The sequence below is a fragment of the Pelecanus crispus genome, chromosome 1 (assembly GCF_030463565.1).
Source record: "Pelecanus crispus isolate bPelCri1 chromosome 1, bPelCri1.pri, whole genome shotgun sequence".
Taxonomy (NCBI): Eukaryota; Metazoa; Chordata; class Aves; order Pelecaniformes; family Pelecanidae; genus Pelecanus; species Pelecanus crispus.
Genome location: NC_134643.1, coordinates 112,557,134 through 112,584,247, shown reverse-complemented (window position 1 = coordinate 112,584,247; position 27,114 = coordinate 112,557,134). Strand labels below are relative to the sequence as shown.

Below are 27,114 nucleotides of genomic sequence, written 5' to 3'. Positions count from 1 at the left end.
TCCCCCTGTCCTTACCTCAACCCATGAACCTTTCCTTATATTTTCTCTCTGCTGTCCAGCTGAGGAGGGGGAGTGACAGCGGCTTTGGTGGGCACTTGGCATCCAGCCAGGGTCAACCCACAACGCTCCCTTAAGCCTGAGCATACAAAGCAATAAAAGAAAGGAACAGACAAAATTCCCCAAGGTTTTAATGTATTTTTCATGTTAGCATTTCTAGTTCTTCAATGGCCATTCACAATGTATGTACAATTCTTCTATAATTCAGTGACTTGTAACTGTGAATCCTGTCTATGATGACACCTTCAACCTGAGGAAAAGTCTGTGTGCTGTTAATAATTACGTTGTCAACTATGTATTTGCAGTTGATTTGAAAATGCAAGTAGAAGTAATCAGATTAATATGCTTTGGCATACGTTAACCCAGTGCCCAACATAGACTTCTTTCAGGTTGTTCAGGAAACATTCATAGTAACTTCAACATATTTTTAAAAGGAAATTCCTTGATGTAACTGGGTGATATCTAGCTCTTTGGAGACTGTGGACACATGTATCCTCTTGAGCATTAATTTGGCTGGGAGGTTGGAAATATCAACAGTTTACGGACTAAAGCACAAGAAGAACAAGAAAAAAAATCCTGTTTATAAGAACACGGCCACCATCAAACATTTGTTAATGTTCTATAAAGGGCTCCCAAAGTTCATTAAAAATATATAAGTCTTCCTGCGCCCTTCTTGAGAAAAGGCATATTGCCTCTGTACATAATGACAAGGACGTACTGGACAGAGATTTCGGTATCCACAGATTCTTTCACCAAGAACAGCAGCATTACCTCCATCATGCCCTCAGACTGAAGTTGCAAATTACTTGACCAATGGAATTTGCTTGACAAATGATGCAATTAAAAAACTTTTGCAATACATCCCTGCTGTTACTTTTGTTTTCTGTGCCTCTTTCTTGTTTCTCCTCTCTGTGACTCTTTCTCTGCAGCAACATTCAAATCTCAATTCTTCATTGCTTTAGTATCTCTGTTCTCCTAAACAGTAGCAGGAAAGTGTCACACAGGAACCGATTTCAGAGCTGACAATAAAGTAAGTGTACAGGCAAGGGGCTTAGACTTGTGCTTTACAGGCACCAAGACCAATAGTATAAAACTAACTACATAAATAATGTTATGTCATGCAAGCTGTACTAATACACCATGCCACCCATGAGGCTGGTGGGTTAAACATTTACATTGCTCATCTATAGGATTTCTTCAAGCAAAAAGCAGCAGAAGCCAGAGAAGATAATTTTAGAGCAAGAAGCTTTGCAGGGTCTAACTTCAGGGAAGAGAACCAAGCTTTCTTCTGTCCACCGAAGTTTGTTGCCTGCCAGGGAAAACATGCAAACAAGAAATCTTGCTCCAATACCTGCCTACCTATCTGCACGCATTTATTTTAAGGCAACTACTCAACTCTATGCTTCTCATTTTATCTGAATACAAGCATTTTCTCTAATCAGAGATGAAAATAAGTAACTGAAAAGAAGAAAATAATGTCCTGTGGTCTAGAGAAAAGTCAAAGGACTTGAGCATCACCTGGGTGAAAGGCTTAAGATAAAGAATGGCTACACAGTAAGTGTACAAATATATTCTCCTTTCAATTCTTCCTCTTCTTACACAAATCCAATTTCTAGACATCTAAAACATGTGCAACTTCAGCATGTGAGATCTCCCACTGATGTCAATGTGCCTAAAGTCAGCATCATGCTCGAGAAATTCTCTGAAACACATTGTTAATAAAAGCCATGAACTGCAGCGTACCAAAAAAGTGCTTAGTTTTCTCTCCTTTGGAGACAGTAATTATCTCAGTTTGATATAAATGGCTGAAAACAACATACAAAACTAAGCAGTTCAATAATCACAAAAAAGGACAGAAGTCATTCAGATAATTACCACCAAAATAATTATGGAATATTGGCGGCTGAAAAAGATGACTAATTTGCACTTGTACTGCTGAAATACAGAATTCAAGATCCTGATGCTGCTACTGCGAACAGTTGGGTTCTAGCCACTCTCTGTAAGTAAGTTTCAGGACATTTGTTGGGTGATCACTTTCCAATTTTTGGCTTTCTACTAAAACCAAATTCCTTCTTTATTTTTTTTTTAATATGTGTTATCCTATGGCATTTACTCACAATAATTTTCTATTCCAGTGATTTGATTTACTTGGAGAGCTTATTCCAATTACCAAAGCATGGTTTTGTTCCTGCTTACTTTTGTAACCCATAGTCTCCTATTACTGTGAACATCATCATTAAAGAATGTGCTTTGTTCTTTTGTTGAAAAAAAGAAAATTTCCATAATTTTGTCTTTGTTGGTTTTGGTTTTTGTCTTTTTAGTTAACACTCAGGATCTAATTATCTCTTTTTTCTTTCCCTAATGTTCTTTCCTATCTGAAAAACTTAATACTATAGCATTTCTCTATTTCTCATGTGGTTGTAACAAAATACAGTGGGAAATCTTTAATTTTATAGCTTCATAATTAAGATAAGTGAAGCTGAATAAAGAACTGCTCCTATAAAACTGAAGAACACCAAAGAAACATTTGTAATTAGTACGGGCTCATAAAGATTCTACAGAGATGATGTACATTTTTGTACATTATAAAACATTTTTCTAAGGCCAATGCAAATTAATATTTACAAATTGTTCTGAATCTTTTTCTCTAAGTATACAATAGTTCACTTGTTAACACTGACATATTTATCTGGCCTTTCCCAGTTGTAGGAAAAAATTATGTCAATTTTCCCTCAGACTGCCTTCCTATTCTGTCACACACATTATTTCATGAAACATGAATCCAAATGTTCTGTTTCTTTTCAATTTCCTTTCACCAGAAATTCCAGAGTCCCCCTCTCCATGGTTTTTAGTAACAATTCAGCCTTTCTGGTCTAATGGCAAAAACTCAATACTGCTGTCTTTAATCAGGCTACTTTTCACTTCAATGTCTTCAATACTGAAGATTCAACCCTTTGTTAGAACTACTTCTTTCCAGGTCAGAAGTTATGCCTATGAATCTGCATTAAGCATCTATTCCCATAAGAAACAGCAGGGTTTGACAAGATGTCTGAAAAACACGGAACACTCACACACAGAAGGAAAAAAAAAGGTAATGGATTTCAATAAAGAGTATCTTTTACAAGTTGTAATAATCAAGTACTCGGGCACTTCTAAAAGGTTCAGGTGACTTTGTACTGGGATATAGGCCATTAGAATTACAGTTAATGCAAAGGTAACCCATATTACTTGGAAAAGAAAAGAAAAAAAAAAAGGTGATGTTTAAATAATTAGAGGGAATATCTTTGTCTCTTTCCTTTCCAAATTAAAGAACAATTCCTTAGTTGGTTCAAACCATCTATGACTCCAAGTCTGTGTCAGACTTCTGGCAGCTGAATATATGAAGGTCCAAAGCAGCTGGGTTCAAATTAAGATCACAAAACTGACATGATCCTGATACTTTCTATGCGGAAAAGCTCACAAATACAAGGTGTGACAGACTGTACAAATAAGGGGATACCATTTCCTGATGCACTGAGGAGAAAAACATCATTAGTAAGTGGATTGTCTTTTTTCACTAGCTGCAGTTTTTGAATGGTTTGTCCTGTGGACAGCATGCTGCAAATTTTAACCTCAATATGACAAAATGAGTCACAAGTACATAGGTGAATCCCTATAAAGGTAAAGAATGGAAAATCATTTGATTAGAAGAAATAGCTGTCTTTAACATGCTGCAGAAAGGCAAATCCCCAGCCTGCAATATAGTTCAATATAGACTGAATAGGCAAGTCTCACACGTTTTCTGTTTAAGTCAGCTGAGAACGTCCTTGATTGTGAAGAACAACCACCCTTGATTAGCCATGTCTCTTGATCCCAAAGGAGTGGAATACTCCAAAGGAATGGCATACTCCAAAGCATACTACGGCTAGAAACTACACATGTAAATTGAACATAGGAGAAACCAGCATGTAAGAGAGATAAGAAAAACAAATTCCTCTGGTACTGTGATCCAGCTGATTATATGAAGACTAATGTTCCAAAAACCCTTTATGATATTTCTTTTGTTCTTGAACAACAGTATATACAGCAACCCAACTGTGCTATATTAAGCTGTGAGACACGGGGGATAAGCATTCTGAATTCTGTGCTCACATGAACGACTCAGGTCCCCCGTCCCACTGAGAGCTGAAGAAGGACAAAGACCTGCGTGGATGCCTGAAGCTCACTTGTGTGGACTTCATATATGTCAACAGAGACCTGCTGCCACCTGCAGATTCTGTTCAATCAAGAATATTAATTTTAGGTTCTTTAGATCTATGTCCCACTGTAGGTGGGGGATATATCCTAAGGAAATACATTCTATAGATAACCTATGCTACAAATTGAAAACAGCATAAAAAGTGGGTCTCAGGACAACTCAACACAAAAAAGCCAGGAACATTGCCTGTTCCATTGGATTGTGTACATTTTAGGACTCTGTTCAAAAGAACCAGATGTATGGTTTTAAAATATATACATTAAGCTCAAAATTGGTTACTGAAATGAACAGCAGTTCTGATTCAGATGTGTATATAAACATAGAGGTTATACTGAAAGATACACAGGCATTTAAAAATGCTTTGTATATTTGTGTATGACTATCTGTATGTAAACTGGCCTCAAGTGTTATGCTTTGATTAATCCCTAAAAGACAAACTTTCAAAACTAAGGACAATTTACAGTAACAGCAACTACAGAAATTATATGGAAAAAAAAAAAGGTTTACCTAGAGGTAATACAGTTATTTCTTTAAAATTGGGGTTTTAGCTCACACATCCTTCCTTGTGCAATACCATTCTGTCCTGGTTTCAGCTGGGATAGAGTTAATTTTCTTCCTAGTAGCTGGCATAGTGCTGTGTTTTGGATTTAGGATGAGAAGAATGCTGATAACACGCTGATGTTTTAGTTGTTGCTAAGTAGCGCTTACACTAGTCAAGGAGTTTTTCAGCTTCCCATGCTCTGCCAGGTGCACAAGAAACTAGGAGGGGGCACAGCCAGAATAGTTGACCCAAACTGGCCAAAGGGTTATTCCATACCATATGACGTCATGCTCAGTATAGAAACTGGGGGGAGTTGGCCGGGGGGCAGCGATGGCTGCTTGGGGACTGGCTGGGTATTGGTCGGTGGGTGGTGGGCAATTGCATTGTGCATCACTTGCTTTGTATATTATTATTATTATCATTTTCCGTTCCTTTTCTGCCCTACTAAACTGTGTTTATCTCAACCCACAAATTTTACTTCTTTTTTTTCCCCCATTCTCTCCCCCATCCCACTGGGGATGGGGAGAGTGAGCAAGCGTCTGTGTGGTGTTTAGCTGCCTGCCAGGTTAAACCACAACATACTCCTTTTTAAGGACACAGATGGTAGGCACAGATTTGCTTCAACAGTGTCAATACCAAAGGAAGATGTAAGCAAGTCACAGATTGGGAAAACCATCAAAAATATGGCTCTTCAGCTTTGAAAAGATGTAGCACCTCAAAGAGGCAGTAGCAAACAAAGCCACAGTTTGCCTCTTAAATGGGTAGGGCTAGTGATTGGCAATTACCTAAACTCTTGTGGGTTTTATCTAACCAGGTGACCTGGAAATCCGTTCAAATCAACATATTCTTTCATGGCATATAGGTAAGGAAATGCTAAAAAGTGGCTTTAAAATTACAGCAGATTAGGTAACAAAGTTATTTGGCCATGCTCATCCTGTCCCGAAGGGAAGTAAAGCAAAACAGAATACAGCTGAAAACATTTTAAGATAACTCACCATGGAGAACTGCACATCACAGATTCCTAACAGGATACAGAAATTACACCTCTTAATCATTGGTGTGTATATAGACTGGATTTTCGGTGGCTGAAAATTTTTGTCCTATGATGGTAATTACTTGCTTTAGCACTGAGTTTTAAAATCAGGTTTATGATCCTAATACAGAACCATAGCTCCTTTTTTGTATTGATAATTATTTGCCAATTTAACTTTTTTACACAGTTGCAGTTTTGGAAGAGCAAAAATTAATGGTTCCATTTTCTTCTGAGCTGGTGGTAGCAAAAGGCTCATATTAAGAGAGCTGTTGGAATGCTGAATGTTAATTTAATAACAGAAGGGAGCCAATAAAGAAAGACTGAACAGTTTTCCCAGTGCTGAACTTCATATTGAGAAAGACTGGCATTGGAGAACATAGTTTTCTTTCTAAAAATATTTTCGTATGTCTAAAATGAAAGAAAAAATTTAAATATGGAATTTTGTAGAAGCTGTCTTGGACTGAAAAGTATTCCTGAGGTCAGTGCTATATAAGAAAGATGACTCTAATGAGTCAAAGAATTAAGGCAATAAAAGTGAGATACTGCAACCAGGTTATTGTCCTTACATCTGATCCTAGGAATGAGGAAGAAAGAAACTTTCAAAATGCTAGCGTCAATAACCTTGAAGACAGTTATTAAAAGGTACAGAATTGGTACAAAACTCTACAAGAAGGCTTTAATCAAATATACCATGATTCTGTATTTCCTATTAAAAGAGGAAAGGGCTGTTTTGAAAAGACTAAGCACCTTTTGTTGGGATGTTTAAACAGATACATTTCCAATCCGTGGTAGAAATTAAAGCACCAAAGTTCCAGGTAAATCTTAATAAGGCTATGCAATGGAATTCATCTCACGGTAAACAAAAGGAAGGAACATACTACTCTAGGAGTGTTATTCAGTCCTTAGAGAAAGAGTTTCCCAGAAGACTGACGCCTGAGTAGGTAGTTAGAGCCAAACAGGATTTTCACAATATACATCCAGGGGATGCACAACTCACGATGTGTCATCAAGTAAGTGTATGGTTCTGATCTTGCTTGTCATGGTACTTGAAGGCTTCAAAATAATACTATGGCTAGGAAAATACTTTTATATGCTTTCTACAGATAGAGAACTGAAGCACAGATGAGCCAACATGTCCACAGTCACACCAGTTGTCAATGAATAGGGAAATCAGGACAATCAAGCATCAGATGAGCCTTCTAATTCTTCTGCTTTGGAGACCATGGAAGAGGACTTCAGCACTCACAAGGAAGAAAATCTGGAGAGTACTCACTGTGCTATTTTAACTCCTCTTACTGTAAATGGGTACTTTGTACTATCCGAATCTGGAACGAAATCAGATGTAAAACTGATGACTGCAAATATGATCTGTTAGTCTGTTAAGGATTGAGTTAAGCACTGTATTTGGAGGAAGACTGAACAGAGCTCTTCATAGGGAAAAATTCCATGGTCTTTGATCCTACAAACCCCAAAGTGACTAAGATTTCATCCAGACTTATCCAGACACATATTCAGCTGTGACAAGATTCAAGGCAGATTTAACAGATCCCATTTTGTCTCTTCTGCTTACCTGGGATCATATGTACGTACAATACACCTTTGTGCATTGTAATCTGTATGTGACTAAGAGACTTGGAAATGTGTACTGCCTAACAGCTATGGACAGAAACAGTGACTTCCTATTTAACTTCATCTAGAAAGCTAAAATCTCACCTTATTTACACATGCACAGCTTAACTAAAATCAGTGAAGCTCCCTCTGCTTAGGCTAATAATATGGCCCAAGATATATAATACAGTAAGTCTCTAAGTACATCATCTCAACTGTGCAAAACCACTTTTACTAGACACACTAATCACCTATTTCTTTTTAAAATGTTAGACTTTGTCTATAGAAATTATCTCATTCTGTTTCATTGCTTTTACTTGGATTTTGCTGCTAGCAAACAGAAACTTTCTCCTACTAGCTCTTACTCATGTTTCTGGTACCAGGAACCCCAGAGCTGCTCTATAAAACTTGATGCATGTCAAAAAGGCTATTTTGAGTGTTTTGACTTGGCTTTAAGCCAATAAGATTATTTTGCAGGAAAAGGACAAAACTGGAACATATTTTCTATTTATACTGATAAAGTCAGTCAGCTGGAATATATTAAAGAATTTGCTGGAGCTAAATTAAATGTTCTAGTAACTGCATCACCTGATATAGAAGTAACAGAACTTCTCAATTACACTGGGTTTATTTGAAGACTTGTTTCTTTCAGATTTTACGTCCAAAATGATGACACATGAAACAACTTCAACTCTGCTTGATGCTACACAGCTCAAGATCAAGCTCATACTATTCTGTGGCTGGGAGTAAAATTGCACACAACTTTAAATTATCTCTAATAAGCAGCATGTGCTAGTATACTTGTCAAAATTGCTCTATTTACAGCAACAGCGGAAATAAGTATTTTTCAATAATTGACTCATATTTGCAGAAGCTGAGTTTGAATTATGATATACATCGATAATTAGGAAAAATGTGGAATGCAATACATTTAATAGAAGATTCAATTTTCCGAGAAATGAATGAGACTCCTTAAGAACAAGATGGAACAAGAGACACAATGTAGTGACTCTTTGTAAGTCTTTTTAGACATTTGCTACTGCACAAAGATTTTAAAATTTTCTAGCTTAATTTCTAACTTTTCTACCTACCTGTATATCTAAAAATAATTTCAATTATTAGAAGAGGTACGCTAGTTAAAAAAAAAAAAAAAAAAAAAAGTAGGAAAAAGAAAAGTAAGCAAGCCAAGGAAATACTACTACAAAATAAAGCCCCAAATACTCAAACCTTGGAAACTATAAACAAGTACAGTAAATTCATTGTTCTAACAATAAATAGTTAGGGCCTACAAATATCAATAATGTCAAGCAGCAGGACTAGCAAACCAATGTGTTATATTTTTCTGATGGTGTTAGTGTGCTGTGTTGTGTTGTTATCCTAGATTTTCATTTCCAATTTAATAGCTGAACTTGATTTTATTAAATACCTGCATTATATGTTTCCTCTTTTATGACTTTTTGGCTCAAAAAGAATGAGCAGAAGTGCTTTAGGGTCCCCAGGGACCTGTTCTTAGTTCTTACACTGCTATTTCTAACTGTTTTGGGTTGTGGGTATGGTTTGTTGGGGTTTTTTGGGGGTGGTTGGGTTTTGGTTGTTTTGGGTTTTTATTTTTAAACAACGACCTAAATGTAAAATCTCTATTGCAAGTATGCAGATGACAGAGAGATTAGTAAGTACATAAATAAAGAACTAAAGCAACCTGGTTACTGCTACAGAAGAATCTACCAGATTAAACAACTGCAAATCAACAAAATGTATTTTATATTGACAAATTGAAAGTAACACCTTTGAGAATAAAACACAACTTATTGTAATAAAAGAATAAAATCTAAAGTTTGGAAGATCTTCATACAGCACAACTAAACCAACAAAGATTGCAAGCCCCCAAAATAAGCTACTGTTGGACGGAGAAGAAGTATAGCCGCAGCAGTACGGCTCCAAGCCAGAGCCCGACTAACCTTGGCACAATACTGCTCTGAGAAACAATCTGGTCACAAGCAAGTGAAACTAATCTAACATTATGCTACCACTGAAAAAGGGTTACAAATTTCTCTACTTCTGGCCAGAAGGCAGCTGTAGTGCTCTTCATGGGGACTTGGACCAGCTCGCTGACTCAAATGGAGATACGGGGCTTTTTTTCCCAAGGTAGATTTAGTCAGATGAGCCAACTTGATTCACCACGCTACAACTTGGGTACAAGAGCCAGCGCAGGGGGAAGAATGGAAACGTGTGGCTGTGGCTGAAGTAAGAACAGCCCGTTCCTTTCAGCAGCAGTGCAGGCTTTGACCAACTTTTAAGCCAATAAATAGCTACACGGCTTCCAGAACCACATCAAGAAAAACATGCCATATAGCAATGCTTGCAGACAACTGCCATACCATGTGTTTCTAATGTAATACAGTGACAAAAAAAAAAAAAAAAAGAAAAAAAAAAGAAAAAAGCAGCAGCAATACATCAGTCACTGGTCGTACACAAAGAGAAACTTCAAAGTACAAGTGACGAACTGGCTACACCTTTACACAGTGGTAGAAGGCAGCCTACCAGTTTTGGCTCCCAAAGTTCAAGACAGAGGCAGTCACCACTTCTAAGTCTTAAGAGAACCTAGTCTTCCAGGCTAAACTTAGGAATGTAAGAAAATCCCATCCTTCATTGAGTCCCAGCAAGTCTAGATCACGATGTAAAAGTGATCATATGCATTCTGGTCTGACTGCTTTCGGTTTTCACATTCTATTACTCTTTTCTGTTTCTGGGAGACAGAAAGTAGGAATAAAAGGAAAACTCTTAATTCCTTTAAAGTTTTACTTATTGATCACCAACTACTGAAGAATTACTATTCCTAGATACCAGTCTGTGTGCATTGCTTGCCCACAGAGAGCCATGGCGATCCCCCCACATATAATCAGATGGGATATACTGTAGGCCTTACTGACAGGAATGGAGGGAAGAAACAAATCATCTCCCTTCTCAGCACCCGTGATGACACACCTGCTGAGATCATCTTAGCAAACTAATCATTTTGGATAGACCTCAAAAATTGATAATGTTCTAGTCTCTGCTGTTTTCAGCTGTTCTAAAAAATATTTTTATTTATATAAAGTTGCCAGTCAGCAGGCAGATAACTGGGTGAAATTTAACAGATGTGACATGCACAGTCCCAATGAGACTAAATGGTTTATTGATCCTTCCAAGTCTTAAACATTATGAAAACCAGACCTGTGTGCATAGCAGACATTATGATGAATCAGAATTATGATGAATCCCCAGGTGAAAACAACAATTGTGGCTAATGACAATTGGGGTGGTGGGGGTGGTTAAAAAAAAATAAATAAATGCAGTATAAAATAATTTCCACTTTAACCAATTTCATTTGAGCACGCAGCCAGATGCATCACATAGAGTTTGAGAAGATCTTTACTGCATGTATACACACAGGAGTATATGCAGATATGTATACCATCAGGTGGAATTTATAAACCATTGATTGCCCCATGCTTCCTCTAATGACACTCATCAAGGCAAAAGATCTGAGTCACAGCCAGAGGCATAGGGGACAGCAAAAGACTTCTTGCATTTTTCTGAATATATGCCAGTTTGTTTTGGTTCAACATGTGCAAATAAGGAAAAAAAATAAAACAACAAAAAAAGGCAATTTACACAGACATTTTGCTTGCTCCTGTTTCGGTGTCATTCAGGCCATGGCGTGCTCTTGCTGGATTTGTACAGTATCAAGCATAACAATGTCCTGGTCATAGCAGGAATCCCTAAGGTCTAGTGTAATATATGTAATGAGTAATAATGCAGTCGCCTGCTGTTTCCTGTGTCTCTAGCTGCTACGCTGACCTTCTTCTCTTGATACTGCACATGTCAGCTGGCTCCATTTGCTTCTGGAATTAGCATTAAAATGGCAATCCTTAGAGATTATGCTACAGCCAGAGTAATGATAATGGAGATTTTGAAAGAATTTCTAGGGTTTTTTAATTGCATATTTTAAAATACAACACTCTTCCTATGACAATATGAAGCAAAGCTAGAACTTACTGTTTTCTTTTTAAAAAAAAAAAAGATTACTTTAAGAAATTTGCATCAGAAGATACATCTCTCCATCTCTTGTTGCCAAGACAGTCTGTGGATGTACTTGTCAGAACAATGCCATTAATGAGATTTTATGGCGAGTTTATCTTAATTGAAAGAATAAATACTTTTACTAAAAATAACTGCCACAGACATGAAAATTCCTGCAATCTTTGATCAGATTGTAAAATGAAAGACAAACTAGGTTAGTTTAAAAATCTGATCAATAATTCTAAGATAGGTAGAAGGAACATAATACTTGATAAACAATAATTTTCAGATACTGAAGTGATTGGTTAATGAAATTTTGCATGGGCACTGCATCTTGAAGGATTCCTGTTATGCTGTATGTCAAAGTTGTTATACATTAAATCTAATTCCTTCTGTTGAACTAGACTGTGTTTTCTACATTTGTATTGCCTTCCCTTTATCTTCCTACTGAGTTTCAGGTATTGTCACAACAGATTTGCAAGACCATATGAAAGTTCAGGGAGAAATAAGATTAAGAAATAGCACACAACACAGCCTGTAAAATAAAAGCTTTTTTGTTCTAAGATGAATCTTATTGTTTAAAACTCCAAAATTGAGTTTACACTGTATTTTTATAGTTTTTTTCTGGTGAGCATATATATAGAGAGAGGATTAAATCCATATCTTTTTAATTTTTTTAATATATTTAGGATGCATGGAAAATATAAGGACCAGCCGGGTTAGCTCAGTTGGTTAGAACACGGTGCTAATAACGCCAAGTTCACAGGTTCAATCCCTGCTCACTGCAGGGGGGTTGGGCTCAATGATCTCTCAAGGTCCCTTCCAACCCAAAGCATTCTATGATTCTATGAAATACAATGATTTTGCACCACAAGCTATTAACGATGTAAAGAAATACATGTAAGTACTGCATTTTATAATTTTTTTAACATCATCCTCATTATGTTTGCAGCATGTCAAGCCTAAAACACTACTGCCTAGTTAAGTAACTAAAAAGATGAACATTTCTAGTAAGAAAAAAAGTATGCTTTAATCTGGCAAACAGAAAGATAAAATTCAATTGCTGAATTGTAATTAGACAAATTCAGTCCAGAAAATATAGAGAATACTCCACAGTCAAGGAATGTGGTAGATTCTCCCTCATTTTAAATCTTTTAATTAAGATTGGATGTCTGTCTGAAAGATTGGATGTCTGTCTGAAAGATATGCTCTAGCTCAACCACAAATTGCAGGTTGGATGTCAAAATTACTGAGTGAAATTCTAAGGCCTGTGTTATGCAGGAGGTCCATTCCTGGTCTACATTTATGCTGAGATGAAAGGCACTCTAAAACTAAGTAGCACATAATTTGATTTCTGTGAATTTTGAAGTCAATGTTTTGGGGGTCAGAAAGAAATGAAGACAGAATGCAGGCACACAGACTGCAGTCTCTTTCTTCTAAATGAAGAGGAGAATTTATGTCTCTTGTATTACAACACTTTCCTAACTGTAGTAGTAGTACCCATGCTCTACAAAATATGCCAGGGCATTAGAAAAACACAATTATTTACAGTATTTTTTAAATAGAAATAAATGTTACTTAACTGATTTGTCATTGTCTCATTCAGACACCATCTCAGCTTACCATTCTACAGTTCTGTGGAACAGCTTAGAATAATAATAGTACCATTAAAGATCAAGGGATTTTTACCACTTGAAATACCTACTAGTAGGTATGCATTTTCCTCCCCATTAACTCATAAACGCATGCAAAACAGTTTCTGTGACAGGATATAAAGATTTTATAATCTCTTTATAGATAGTGTTGGGTGTGTTACAGAGAGAACATTCCACACAATAACTCAAAAGTATCTCAACAAACTGATGAGAATTTAAGAGCAGCAATAAAAAACATACCGAAAGACTTAGAGGAGTGGTTTATGCAGGAGGATGCAGACACACTAACTTTCCCCTTCGCTAAGATGACATGTAATGGAACTATCCTGAAAACTGTCTCTGGGTATCGAGGGCAGAGAAGAGAGGGTCTGCTTAGAGTGTACAAGTCTAGTGGCCTTATTTGCACTGATAGCGATGCTGAGCTTTGAACTTTAAACTGAAGCTCAGAACTTGCATACATTATCAAACATATCGGCTATTGAGCACGGAGCCCCTCAGACACTCCAGGGCCAGAAATGAGCCAGGCTGTGCTGACTCAGCGCTACGTGCTGTGTCAATAGATGCCCTGAAGTCCACGGGGTTACAACACTCCTTCCGCCCCCTCCACTCCTGTTCCTGTTATTAGTGGGCTGGCACCAGGCTGGCAGCTGCAGGCAGCTCGTCCCTGTTCGGTTGTCAGAAGGATGTGGAGCCAGGATAAGCAGCACCAGCCTTGCAGGGGAAGGCGGGCTGCTCCAGAGGAGACCTGGCCCATGTAAACATCAGCACACCGGAAACAAACAGCTCAGGATAACCTGTTCTCCTGGGTTAACTTCCCATGCTGCTTGCCAGGCTCTGTAGTAGTGACAGGTGCTCCTCTGTGCCTGAGACATTGCAGCCCAAGAGCCCTCCTTCCCATCCTTTCCACCCAGAGTTTTTTCCTGCTGCTTCTCAGCTCCAGTTTCTGATTGAAGCTTAGGAGACCAACTTTTTGATATACATTGGAGCACAGAGAAAGGGAACCTGCTGTCTGAACAAAAGAGTCAGAGAGAGAAAGAATACGGTTTAGAGTTGACCGTGCGTACAGGTCCTCAGCCCTGGCCCAGCCCGTGTGGACGTGCCATCTATGCAAGCCTGGCTGCGCTCGGCTGCTTATCAACACCTCACGTGCTGGCATCGTCTTCAGCATTGGCAACCCGTACCAAACAAGGAGAGGAAATGGGCTGAAGCTGCACCAGGGGAGGTTTAGGTTGGATATTAGGAAAAATTTCTTTACGGAAAGGGTGGTCAAGAATTGGAACAGGCTGCCCAGAGAGGTGGTGGAGTCACCATCCCTGGAAATGTTCAAAAAACAGGTAGATGTGGCACTTCGGGACATGGTTTAGTCTAGTCTACCCTTGATTGGTTTAGAGTCGACTTGGTAGTGTAGGTTAATGGTTGGACTGGATGACCTTAAAGGTCTTTTCCAACCTAAACGATTCTATGATTCTATTCTATGACCCACATGAACCAGCTTGTTCGGGTCTACAGGCTGTGCACAGGGAACATCTCGCTCTTGCTGACACAGTTACTTTTCGCAGCTCAAACGCAGTATGGTGGAATATGGTCATTCACCAAATAGGCTCATTTACATAAAAGCAAGAGAATCAAATAAACCCCAGCAAATAGAAAAAAAAAAACCAAACCAACCCAAAAACGGGGGGGGGGGGGGGGGGGGGGGGGGGGGGGGCAGTGAAACAATCAGATAATGTGCAATTAGCTTGTGGAAAGCTGCTCCAGTGATGTGAAAGATGCACCAATGTTTAAGTAATATAAACATTCACCTAATTACTCTCCTTTGGGAAGTAACTACACCAGTAATGGCATGATCTAACAAGTTTCTCTCCTCTGCGAGCCTCTGGAAGGAAAAGCACTTAATTTTAAAATGCTTACTTGCCAGTGCTATAACATTATCACCTCTGATCATTCTTGCAATACCAGCACCATTTCCCTATTTCTATTCAACTTTTAACTAAGATGTCCACACTGTAATTTTCATCAAGAAATAAAAATGCTATGCATTTTTAAATGGCAGAATTACTCATTAACTTCACAGACTCCCTTATCTAGTACTGAATGGCCATCCCTGAGCTGTCTAACTGAGATCGCCTTAGGGAGTTGCTCCACTATCAGCTGAAGTAGCAGAACCCTTTGAAGTCATTCTCTTGTAACATCAAGTTAAAAAGAAAACACTGCCTCCAAGGAATTCTAATTACAGTATTTCATTTCCAGGAACTTACTTTTATACTGACCCAACAGTTCAAGGTATACACATCTTTTTCTTGTCACTATGATAAATTAATAAAGCAAAATATGTATTTTAAATGTTTCCCATGCCAGAAGGTTTTAAATATGTGGTTAAAAAAAAATTCAAGGTCAGAAATCATCTCCAATAAAACAAATTAAACTGTAGTAAGGATTAAAACCCATGTCATTCATCCGCTTTGCCGTTCCATTTCCAGTGTGTCCTATATCGACTATTTACTAAATTGTGTATATGAACAGATTAATGGGAGTGGAAAAGAATAGAGTAAAATCAGTAATAAGGAGAATGTCAACAGTTCAGCTTAGAGTTTTTGTTGCTGTAGCTAAATATAAAACAGCTAAAAAGGTTGCATAAAAATTTATTTCTTTATGACAGGCTACTTTACCCTTATTTTTAACTACAGGCAGATAATAGAAATATGTGTCTCTCACTAAAATCTATGTACTTTAATTTGGTAGTTTGGAAAACATTTTAGCATTTTGCCTTTCTCAAGAAATTGAGGAAAAACTCTGCTCCTTAAATCTCTAGAAAGGCAGTCACAAAGCAATGACTTTGTGTGGACAGGCTCTAGTGAATAGAAATAAAAGCTCCCTGAGAAAACATTACTACTGCTTGGAAAATTTTGTCCACCAACTTTAAAAAAAGTGATTCAGTGTCGTATGCTTCACAATCAATTTATGAATATGGCAGAATTACAAAGAAGACTGAACTAAGCCTACACAACAGTAATCTACATTGTTTACTTTACAAGACTGCATTCTAATTTTTCTACAGGGAACACTTAGTGTTAAATTATAAAGCAATAAATTTTTACATAAAAATCTACTGGGAAATGATATAACCTGAGTATTACAGAGGCAATATGTCTAACATTAATTCTACCAACTGAAGAATTCCAAGTGGCCTGTATTTAACAGACTGGGAAATACACATTTCATTGTATTTTTAATGTTGTATTAATCTCCAGTATTTCAACTTACCCAGACAGTCAAATTAAACATTTTGGAACAGCACTGTGATATATCTTAACTTTGTGTTAAAGACATTCCCTGCTATGAAAGCTTAAGTATTCATTAGGAATTCAGGTGCAATAAAAAGGACTGATTAATTAAAAGACAAGAGATACTTGGTTTTACTACTTTTTGAATGCCATTAAAGAAAGCAATAGGTGGCAAAGGGATGAGCTTACTTATAGTTAGTTTGTCACCTTGTTTAAATGACCCATTCTGCTGAGCAAACCCAGATCCCCAGAAGTTCTGCCTCACTCCCACCATGCTCCTGGTCTTGCAGCTTGCATCAATCTGAGCGTAACGAGAAGCCATTTGATTGCATTTCTGTAGGTTTAGGAACAAAACTTCTCTTTATTGTCCCACTGGGTAAAATGGGCTTGGATATCAGCAGGTGGCCTTTTCTACCAATGTCACATGTAGAAGACCTACGGGACAGCACTGCAGGATCTGTATCATAGAGCGAGCAACATTAGAAGTAGACAATGGAGGAAATGACGAAGAAAATGGAAATGTTTAGGAATCTCTATTTCTAAAGGCGTTTTCCTACATATATATTCATGGACCCAGGTGCAAATGGCCCACTAATCATAAACTCTCCACAAATTCTGACTTGAGCAGGTGGCAATATTACCAGCTATGATATTATTCATATTATTTAGATATGCTCACATGTATTTAGGAACCTACTAATCAACAAAACGTATTTGAAGAGTAATATTTCATAAAAGAATAGCCAAAAGAAGACCAACATCCGCAGGAAATTTCCATCAGCTTTATAAAAACAGCACCTTTCATCTCTCTCCCCCCAAACCCTGCCCATACTGCTGTCTCAACTAAAGAACTCATTAAATATATCCATATTTAATCCAACTTTGCCATAAAGTCGAAAACCTCGGTTGTCTCCTGAAACTCCTTAAATACTTTAATCAATTAGTCTGGAAGGATTTTAGCTGGAGACTGAGCTTTGCTATCACACTTCAGAAGAGATGTCAGCTAACTCTATAGGGTTAAAAGGAGACCAGAAAAGGATAACCAGAAAGTCTAGATGTGTCCTCAGAGGAAAAGGAGCAACAGTGCTCTAAAGAATGGATAAGACTGAAAAGGAGACATGATAACAGTCCTTGTTTATGTAAAAATTCCTTTCCTGTAACCTAGTAACATATCAGATGCATTTCATTTTCCTACACACTGATGAGAAGTTTTACTTGGACGTAGTTATCTGTTGCGAGATTTGGGAGCAGACTTGATGTAAATGGTTGAAAAAAGGTTATCTTACAACTCCTGCATCCTATTACAAAGCATGCCTCCTCTGACTCGCATGCAAAATACGAATACCAAAGTTATTGTACAGCCAAAATTATGTTGGATGACACCCTCAAGTGTCAAACCTTCTGCCTCCGATTTGCTTAAATTTAATTCTTCAAGTTCAAACTTTCTGTCAGGATGGCAACAGGACGATCCCTTGAGCTTGTTCTTTCTGGAGGTATGGATTAGAAGAATGATCTAACAAATCTTGATCCAAAAATGCTGCCATAGAATGAATTAAACTTTGGTATTGTGCAAAGCAGAAACCGTAACTTCTGTGCTATTTTCTTTCAGTGGTGTTCGTATTTTTACTTTGAATCACAAACTGAAAAAAAAAAATTATCTAAACTCATATTTTTTTTATTAAAAAGTCATTGATAGAGGCAGTCCCAAGTTCCATGAACTGCATCCCACAATTCTTTGCAAGGACTCCAAGTAAACTTGGTTTTGTCTATCATGATAGTATCTGGAGGCAGGGGGCTAATTTTTTTTTTTCTTTTCACTCAGTTTTTTTAATTTATTCTGGATGAACGTGGATGAACTGTCAGCAAGCTAACAGATGTTAAATGCTAATTTCAGAGGTTTCACAGTAGTGTGCAAAGTCACTATATTGAAAGATTTAACAAGTTCTATGTAGAGATACATGTAATGCAGCAGACTGGCAGGGATGAGAATTCCAAAGACTTTCTTCATATTGCTAGTCACTATCACAGCAAATAAATCTTTCAATTTCAGATTTGCGTGTGCATATGTGTGTGTGTGTGATTACAAAATCCCAAAACATCATGGAAAAACATAGGACTATACAAATATGCCTAAATGAATAATATTTATGTGAATGGTAGAGTCCAAGTTACCTGAAGAAGCTAGCTCTTGACAAATAAAGCTCCGCACTCGGATTAGGAGGGCTATTCCAATGAGGCCCTTCTGCATCCAAACACAACGTGTGTTCACTGGGCATTTTCTTTTTTATTGCCAGTATGTTGTAAAAAGGAACTCATAAGAATAACCAAGTCAAATATGCTATTTGCTACACCATCATTTCCGTAAGAGGGATAAGAGAAACACTGTTTGTCATTTTGCCTAATGCATAGGTCAAAGACATTTCAATGTCAAAGGCACTACAAAAACGTACACAAGGCAGAACTCTTCAATACTGGAGTCTTAAAATACTGCCATTGCTGCAGGGAATATTTCCATCCTACAGGATGCTGTCTGTAAGAACAAGTTCCTACACAGTTCCTACCTATTATACCTGCAGGACATAATGAGATTTGAAAGATTCAGTGTTGTGTGAGTGATGCTTTTAAATAGAAGTAGCTTTCCTAGAGAAGCAAGGTTTATATGGATAGATTGCCTATCTGTCTGCTTACCTGTCTCCTTCTAATAACTTTGTGGAATACAGTCACTTTCAACCAAAGTTAGCATCAGGCTATGGTCTGCAAGATAATTACACTCCTACAAGTTCTGTGAAAATGAGCAGCTAGAGCCAGAAGACTCTAAATCAGTGTTTCCAGTAAGAAAAAGGCAATCAAAGCTAACCTGCCAAAGCTTCTAGTTAGCTCACAAATCAGCATAAACATACATTAACTGCAATACCCCATGGCTTACCTGAGCATCACAGACTACATAGAAAATAAGTGGGGTTACGTGCATACCTATCCATACATTGAGAAAGAATGAGGAAACAACCATCAGAACTTTTTTTCCCCTTTGAATGGCATTTTTGCCTTTGACTGCCTGTAGATTTGGGGTTTTAACAGAACTCCAGGTATCAGGACAGAGCACTCCAGTGTGCAACCGTAACGTTTAGAAAGCTTTCCATGATGCTTCTCTACAGCCTCCACGGAGAGGCAGAAAACACCTCTGACCCACTTCTCTTCCCAACCCCTTCTTCTGCTGTTAAAAGAAGCTCAGCTCCACGTGTAGTGACAGAGTCTATGGCAAATGGAAAGTACCATTATATAAATACAGGATATTCTTGACATTTCAAAAAACGTCAAGCCAATAGAACAGTAAAACCATTTTGGGTTTAATGATCGAACTGCTTTGTCTTATTCATGTGCTGTAAAGGATACTGAGTTTCAGTGAGCAAATGAAGTGAGAAAAGGACTGGACAACAAGGAAAATCGTCCCTTTCGATGCAATTATACATACAATGGTCCATATCTACCTAGCCCAGTTTTCCATTTCTCCTAATTAAAAGCAATAAATCAGGACAGTTTATTGCTGTGTTTTGTTGTGGGTTTTTTTCTAAAGAAGAATGTTTTGACTTACATGTTTGATACCTTCAGCATCAATTAACAATTGGACCTCAAAAGGGCATCTTCTGTTACAAAGTTTAATTTCAGATCCATTCCAAAGCCTATTAACAAAAGCCTTTGGACTGAAACCTCACTTACATTCACAATGTAGAGCAATAGGACTGATAGAGATCACAGAATAGAAATGGTTACATTTTACCATAAAAGGACTGAATAATAATGGAATATCAGATTTGAGTAAAAGCATTATTTGCTTTTTCTGCATATTAGGCTTTGTCCTTCAAAAAAACCTACATAGGATATACCCATAAGCTAGCCCTGAATCAAATGGTCCTGTCAAGCCCTCAGCATAACACACCACAGAGATGCCAGTTTGAGTCTTGAACGAGAGTATGCCTTATGACTGTAGCACTGTGCCTACAAGAATAATTTTATCATCTCCATGAGAATACAGATTATTTTAAGGCCATACAATACAATCATTGCTGGCTGCACTGTGCCTCATACGCAGACGTACAAAATGCTATACAATGGGTTTTTTTTCTTAATCTGTATTTCATTTTAATTAAGCAATTTACATTAATAATAGAAAATAAGAATAGAAGAAAACTATTTAAGTCAAGTTTAATACTTGTAATATTAATATCCTCTTAAGATGACAGATATAGCTTGATAGAACTGCTGAACTAAAGCACTGCTTTATATTTATAGCCCATGAAAAACTATCCGTTTAAAAACATCCCAAGTAGCACTGCTTGCCTTTTTGCTCCCCCCCCCCCCCCCCCCCCCCCACTTTTTTTTCCTAACAACATGCAAAAAATTGTATTGGGACCTCATGCTATATTTTAGTTAACTTTTTAAATTATTTTTTAAATACACAGGATCTCTACTGTGGCAATGACTTGGAAATTCATATTATTAAAAAATGCAGTGAACTTGGATTAAAGCAGTAAAATTACTTATCTCTTAGTGCTATAACATCTGAAAAAAACCTGTTTCAAGAACTTCCAGTTTTACCATTCTGGTACACTTTTGCTAAAGAAATCAAGATTAAAACAGAATGCAGTGAGTGGCCAAAAGAAGTTAATTTGCTCAAGGTGCAAAAAGATCTATGCTTCTCCTCTGAGCAAACACGGAGCTCATTTTCCAAGTTCCTTAATGAGTAAGTGTTCAAGGAGCTGAAGGTAGTTTCAGTCATTTAACTGTGGTTACAGTCAAGCTGAGTCTTGTTGCTAAAATCTCAATTACCACTTTGAGAACTGAAGTGTTGATGGAGGCTTTGTTTATGCCGTGTGTCTTCTGAAGGCCCTCTACAGCAAGACACTTTCTTCTTTATGGAGCAAGTAACTTGGATCCAAACGACAGCAGAACAATCACCATAATATTTTTCATAAACCTGTTGGTGATAGCTTTTTAACTGTTCCAGTCAATGCTAAATATCTCAAGATTAATTTTAATCCTGGATAAAGAAATGTAAAAGCCACACTGACTTGATGGAAAGGCTCCCAAATTAGTAAATTGGAACATCATTTTTGCTCCTGGTCTGTCTTGAAGGAGAGCTTTAGCAGTGGCAGTGGTCGACTCCAAATATGTGGGAAACCCTCCCTGATGAATTTAATGCAGAGTATTTCTAAGTTAAAAAATAACTCCAAATACGTACTTTAAACCACCCCAGTAACTACAGTACTTTATTACTTATCAATTTAGCAAATGTTTCTGCAGCAGTGCAATGAGATTAAGTATTTGGCATTTTATTGTCATCCTCAGATGGACAAATTAGGATGATTCCAAAAAGCAAAATTACTTTCACACAATTTCTTATGACATACCACCTATCCTTTAAGTACTGCTATAAAATGCATTATCTTTATCATTCTACAAAGCCTGAATAAGAGAAATGGACATGGACGATAGCTAAAAATAGCTGAGCTATGTCTAACAGATATATAAAAATATATACACATACACACAGAGAAATATGCAGACATATGTAATACACGAAGAAAGCAAATTAGCTTTATGTGATTGTGTGATACTACCTACTGCTGAAATAAGAATAAACTAACCATACATTATATTTGTTTTCTAAGAGAGAAATGTTGCTGGGTTTCCCCACACGCAGGCACTCTACCAAAAGAACAAGTGTACAAACATACCACAAAAACCAAACATCTATTCTTTGTGTATTTGGGTCCACAGACAAAACCAGTTTGTAAACCTGTGATTTGAGATGGCCTGTGACTGGATATAGTAAACCAACAGTAATTAAAAAAAAAAGAAATCTATACATCATCAGGTACACGACACATTAGAACTATTAAGACATAAACAAAGATATAACTACAATGGACAATGGGAAACTTAGACTGATGCTTTGGAAATACCTGATATATTTTTAACTCCTCTTTGACATCTACTGTTTACATAGTCAGAGTATTTACTACCAAATTAGGATGGGGTTTTCAAAAACTCTCAATGTTGGTTGAATCTGCTACCACTAAAGTTAATGGGGGCCAGATTCACAGATGGTGTAAATCGGCTTAATCCTATCAAATCCAGCTTTGAGTGTTTTATCACTAACTTCACTGAGTACAGATTAGGCCACTGCCGAGTCTTTTGAAAATCCCACTCCTTAATTCTTCTGCACACAGTAAATTTAAAGCCCAGTAATTAAAAAAAAAAAAAAAAAAAAAAAAGGAGAAAATAAAATTCTAGGCAAAATGAGGCTACTAGCTCCAGAGGAGTCCACTTGTCCTTTCAATGAACATCCCAGCTGAGGCCTGTAATCCCAGTTTTCAAAGACACACAACCTGTGCACATTATTATTAAAAAGAATCCTGGATCTTTCTAGGGGAAGTAGTAATATGTTGACTAATTCACAACCAGCTACTCACTTGTGAACTAAACATTCTCAGAGCTACTTGATAAAATCAGGTGAGATCAACAACATGTACGATAGCTAATTTTTTTTTTATATTATCTTCATCTGAGTCAAATTAATTATAATGTATTCATCTCATGATGGAACTGTACAACTGAAAATATGGGTTCAGTTAGTTTGCCATTAATCTTAAGAAGTTGTAAATTACTCTGTAAATAATACCTTGAAAACAAAGAAAGGGACTTTTTGCCATAAAAGCAAGAAGGATGATATCCTCTGCAAGGGTGTAAACTTTTAGGGGTATAAAATTTGTAGTGTATAAGGTCAAGTGAACATTGCATGAGTACTGTTAATTTTCACCTATATAGTGTAATAATGAATCCACTAGCATCAGCTATGCCAAAACATTTCCATTTGTTAGAAATAATTTTGTACCACAGACAAAGAACTGGAGAGACTGAACCGCTGAAGGACTGAAATGACAAAGAATTGATTAGGTAACATGATCAGAGGACTCTCTCAGTAGTTTATATTTCACAGAGTTTGGAAAAGCAAACCCCTTTTTGAAGTGCCTTCCCACGTTGTTTGCAAACCCTCACTCTGCATGTGGCAATCGTAGAAAGGGTGGGTTTTCTACCATCTCATTTAGTGCTCAGTGCCTCTCTATGAGATACTCTGATGTTACAGAGCCAAAGAGGAAAACAAAGAAAATAAAAAGCATTTGATCACCTGTGTATCAGGGAATAGCCTAACCCCCTGGCTGACTACGCAGGAGTCAAGGGCAGGACAGTCATTGACTGAAGGGTCAGGGTTATGAGAAGGCTGAAGGCAACACCAGCAACTCTCTTCTCCCCAGGGCCCCTGAAGGAACTGTGAGGAACTCCCAGTGCTGTATCTCTTGGGAAAAGCTTAATATCAAAATTGTAAGCATTGCAAACCAATATGTTTTCTTGCAAACCAATATGTTTTCTTGCAGTTAGAAGGGCACTTCTCCTGTTCTGCACACCTTTCTTACACTTCTGTGACATTTTCTCCATGCCAAATGTCTCTAAAGAAAGTGAGAAAGTTACGCACATGACTTGGAGGTTTCCATATTATAAAGACACAAAACATGACAGGAAAATGGTTTCTGAGGTTTTTACACTCATTTAATTAAACACTGTCAAAAAGATTCAATGGCATATCATCTCATCTCTGGCACAGAAAAACAAGTACTTCTTAACTGAGACTAAAAATATGAAATAACAATTTCAATCTCATTATTCTTTAAGACTGGAACCTGTCCCACAACCTGTTTCACAACTGAAATCAGATATTTAGAAAGACTCTGCCCTCTTTATCCCCTTATGAGTTTAGTCACACAGTTGAAGGGTGCACCTGTAGACCACTTTTACAGTTTTATTATGATAACAACATCTCAAGTGCTATGCTCTATGATAACCTTAACTTTTGAGGCCCCTTAACACCTTACCCCTCCACCTGTTTTCTGTTTAATCGGTATTTCCTTTACTCCATTTTTCCCCACAGACAACTAACTCTGTGATTTCTAAATAGCATCCCTGTAATAGTAGTGTTTCCCACAAAAGTCTCAAAGTCGCAAAGCAGTTTTACCAAAGTTATGCTGTTGCAATATTTACACAGAACTCAAAAATTGCTAGGCTGCTGATGGGCTGTCATCATCACTTACCATTTACTTCTTTCATTATTAGCTTATATTCTCTCTGGCTGCTTTTTCTTTACCCATCTACTATCTCACATCATAGACCTACTTGCATTGCGCGTGGTGTCACACACAGCACGCACTGCATACAGTTTCTTCTCCTCCTGTTTTCCTTCTCTAGCAACTGAAATGACTAAACTACAGCAACTGTTTATTGCAGTGTCAATTAATGATAGAGGGGCAAGCGCCCCTCCCAAAAGCAAGAACCATCTTTAACACCCCCATTCAAAATGTATTGTCTAACCTTTCAGCAAGTTAAAACTTCTGAAACTTATCACACAAAGAGGTCATACAAAACTAGAGCAGGAGGAGGTGCTTGGGTTTTATTTTTAAGTGTACCTTTGCACTTAATTCCAGTGAGTAACAGACTCCTTGAAATAGTGCTTTCAGATCTCAGGTTCTGTAGCAACGCATACTAATGATCACTCAATTTCTTTCTTCTTTTCATTCCAGGGAAATAATTAAGGGGGACAAATCTACTTGCAAAGGTATCAAACAAGATCTCTTCCATGATGCACCCCTTCATGACTACATGTGTTCCAAAGCTGCTTAACAAAAGGTGGGATTTCAGAAGAAGATTGTTGAAGTTTGCTCTCCACAGGAAAATACAAGTACAATAAACTCCACTATCGTGTTCATAGGGATTTACGTACAAAATCCAGAACAGAAATAAAAAAAAAAAACCAGAAAAAAACCCCAACCCTCTCAGGCGTTAGATCTTTAATCCTTGATTATTTGTCCAGCAAGGTGACAGATGGCAAATCTACTGTGATTATTAAAGCTCTTCCTCTGCATTGGCATCTGTTTTCCCTGGGGTAAGTAGAACGAGGGAGTTTGCCTGCCTAACCAAATCAGCCAAGTCTAGCTATGACTCCTTTCAGTATATTAATACTGCACAGAACTACATATCCTCACATTGTCTTCTGGTATCATGCCTGCTAGTTATCTATTAGGTTGTCATGGATTCTGTTCCAGTCTTTGCATAAAGGAGAATGTAAAGTGATATTAATTTACACCTATCTACATATTTCTAGTACATGAACTGCTGACACAAATAGGCATCAAATATTACCGATCTCAGAGAACTGCAACTGTAGTCATGGAAACAAGATCCAAGCGTCAATTTGAATTTGGAATTCAAAATGAATGATCATTAAAAGGAGGTTAGTATTGACAAACTCTCTGATACAGCTGTGTGCTCCTGCAAGCATATCTAATCCCCTATCCTATAAACGTAGACTGAGTCCCAGATAAAAATGAAGCTGCAAGGATATGGATGGGCAGTGTGGGGTGGGGGCAGGGGGGGTGCCCAGATATTCGGAACACTGCATTAATGTCAGAGTCATTGTTCAATAAGAAGAATATTCTTTGCTTCAGAGACCTGAAGGTACTAGCAGTTACCTGTGGCATGCAAAGAGAGTTCACCATCCTGCTTAAAAGAAACAAAAGAGCATTTTATTTCATGTAAACTATGTAAAAACATCCAGGGTAACAAAGAGAACTTGCTGAGCTTTTCCTCATAGTCATACCTTTTGCTTTTTTGAAGTATATGTAAACTCTAAGTGGTGTCTGGCAGGGACACGGGACAGTTCTGTTTTCTATTGGTTCAGAAGGAGAAACTACGAGCTAGTTCAGAACCCTAACAGTTAAGGTTTTTGTCTTCTCTAAAACCCAATTACATTCTTCCCTTCAAAATAATAGAAGTTAAATTTTGCTCTAAATTATGTTTAGCAACATTTTGCATTACCTCGAAATTTTATTCACATTTTATTGGAAGTGCTTTCCATTACTAAATGTGGAATGTTAGACTAAAATCATAAACTAGAAGATAATAAGCTTTGAGACTGTGATGATTATTATATGCATAGCGGTATGTAACCATACACCTCCAATGATAATACTGTAACCTACTTTGCAGAAATAAACAACTGGTATTCAATGTATAAAACTACTTTTTTTTTGGGGGGTGGGGGCGCACATGGGCAAAGACTATAACTCATTCAGATTAGTTCCATTAACTGCTTTTTACAAACAATTTCAAAGAAACCAAATAAAGACAAACCAAAAAAATAAGCCATCTGCACAATTAAATGGTTAGTCACCACATTTAACTTATATAAGCCATACTACTGAACAATGTAAGCACTATCTCCCTGAGCTGACATCCTGGCAAAAAAAATGTGCATCTTTCATGTGTTTGAGGTTAGTTGCCGTGAAGTGGTATACCTTGCTCTAGAGAAGAGGGCAAACATATACTTTATCTATGAAGAAGACGACGGAAGGAAACAGACCCTCTCAGTGGTGTTCCATCTGTCAGCAAGATTAAAAAGGTGGAAGTTTAAAATATGAAAAATGCAATCAGAGTCTTGTCTACCACTATTTTTTTTTCACTTGGTACAGATGTGAGTTAAAAGACAAGCAAGAAGGAAGAAATACGCATGTGATAACAGAAGGCAG

The 27,114-nt window shown here is 37.4% G+C and overlaps 1 protein-coding gene across 1 annotated transcript in view; it reads right to left on the bottom strand.

The window, feature by feature from the left end:
* The window catches only part of ROBO1 (roundabout guidance receptor 1), a 544,983-nt gene that overhangs the window by 158,587 nt on the left and 359,282 nt on the right, over positions 1-27,114 (bottom strand). The gene's annotated exons all lie outside the window — the stretch shown is intronic.